Genomic DNA, 2,444 nt, shown 5'->3' with positions numbered 1-2,444 from the left:
CCCCTAGTCAGAAGACTCGCCCTCGTACTCTCTTTAGCTTCAAAGACGATGTGAGTGGTTTTTTAGCACGCACAGATTTGTGGGTGGTTGCTAGGGTGCTAATATACGGTTACTATGCAATTAGTAAAGGTTTAAACTATTTGCATTGCTTTTTGGTTTTGTGGGTGGTTGCTATGTGGTTAAGCAGCAATTCACAGTGGTTTTTACTTCACTGTTTGGTTTGAGTTTTGTGGGTGGTTGCTAGGGTGTTGCCATGTGGTTGTTAAGCAATTCACAGTGGTTTTTACTTCACTGTTTGGTTTGCGTTTTGTGGGTGGTTGCTAGGGTGTTGCCATGTGGTTGTTAAGCAATTCACAGTGGTTTTTACTTCACTGTTTGGTTTGAGTTTTGTGGGTGGTTGCTAGGGTGTTGCTATGTGAAGTTTTCAGTGGTTTTTACTGCATTGTTTTTCAGTTTGTTGTTTTGTTTCAGCTGATAGCACAGATTGTTTTGAAATGCACACACACTCACACAGTCTCAGTCTCTCTTGACTCTGTGCTGTATTTTTAGTCTGTGTTTGGTCTCGTGTCAGCGGCTCATTCTGTAATTTTAGATGTTTTTTGGTTCAGGAGTGTTTCAGAGTGAGTAAGCAGAGCCCAGCGGAGTCGACAGAGCTCACAGCAAACGTCCTGCTGTCAAACCGCAGGTGACCCGCTGCAGTAACACCGCAATACAGTCATGATATCAGCTGCTAATAACAGGACACTTCCATAATATACTACAGTATTCCCATCGAGCACTGCTGTGCTGTGATCATGAGACTGTGTGACGCGGGCCGTTAGTCGTGACCCTTCTGACTCTGACGTCTGACGGACAGCAGCTGCTGCAGAGGTCAGAGGTCAGGGAGTCCTTAGACCATCTCAATCTGTAATAAGAGATACTGTACTTTCTTACTGTACAGCGCCTTGGGATGGATTTGCAAGAAAATGCTTTAGAAATGTAATAATTTTATAATAATAACAATACTAATTTATATTTTAATTGTTTTATGGTTAGGTTTGATTTTAATAAAGTTCTTATTTTATTGTTTATTAAGATTAATATTAGTTTCTTCTTTTTATTATTTATTTTTTTGTCAACTTATAAAATGCTTTAAGAGCTTTTTAAGCTATTAAATATATATGTGTATATATACCGATACCGATATTAGGGAGTAAAAAAAGGCAGATATCGGTATATCGGCCGATATTCTCTGTGTATATTATAGTACAGTACCAGTACCAAAAGTTTGGACACTTTCCCATTCGTGTGTCCAAACTTTTGACTTGTACTATATATAGAATACAGTATATACATATATGTATATATATATATAAACAGAATATATATACATAAACACATTTTTTGCAATGATCACTCAAATGTTGTGATCAAACACTTATAATGACGTGACAGAGATACGTAATGGAGGCAGGGCATTTAACAATTTAACAATAAACTTTATTATCCAAAATGAGTCTGACATCAGTGCACACACTCACGCACACACACGCACGCACACACGCACGCACACACTCACGCACACGCTCACGCACACACACGCTCACGCACACTCACGCGCACGCACGCACACTCAAGCACACACACACTCACACACGCACACTCACGCACACGCACACTCACGCGCACGCACGCACACTCACACACGCACACTCACACTCACGCACGCTCACGCACACACACACTCACGCACGCACACACACTCACGCTCACGCACATGCACACTCACACTCACGCACACACACACTCATGCACACACACACACACACACACACACACTCACGCACACTCACACTCACACACACACACTCACGCACATTCACACACACTCACGCTCACGCACATGCACACTCGCACACACACACTCACGCACACACACACACTCACGCACACTCACTCACACACACACACTCACGCACATGCACACTCACACACACTCATGCTCACGCACACTCACACTCACACTCACGCACACACACACTCACGCACACACACACACACACACACATACACACACACACACGTGAGGCATGAAAACAGAGTTTCACTGTCATTCAGACATCGCCGCTCGTCAGTCAGAGACAGCAGAGCTTTAATTAGAGATGGAAATATGATCTGGATGAAGGCAGCAGGAAGTGGCTCTGTTAGAGACAGGAAGCACAGTGTAAATGTTATGGCTCGGTGACGTGAACGACAGCTGCTTGTGTTCAGAGCGTCCATCCCAAAAACACGTCTCAGAAAACAGCGAAAACACACAGAGAGCTTGTGCTACCAGAGACTTGTGTTTACAAGTTACAAAATTAACTGAAAAAACTACCGCATAACACATAACTACATGAGAAAATATTGTGTATACCAGCATGACAGCAGTAATGTAATATCATTTAGATGCTATTGTAGTATTT

Source organism: Sinocyclocheilus grahami, unplaced genomic scaffold (genome assembly GCF_001515645.1).
Source record: "Sinocyclocheilus grahami isolate Dianchi unplaced genomic scaffold, SAMN03320097.WGS_v1.1 scaffold1097.1, whole genome shotgun sequence".
NCBI classification, from domain to species: domain Eukaryota; kingdom Metazoa; phylum Chordata; class Actinopteri; order Cypriniformes; family Cyprinidae; genus Sinocyclocheilus; species Sinocyclocheilus grahami.
Note: the sequence above shows the minus strand (reverse complement) of the source record.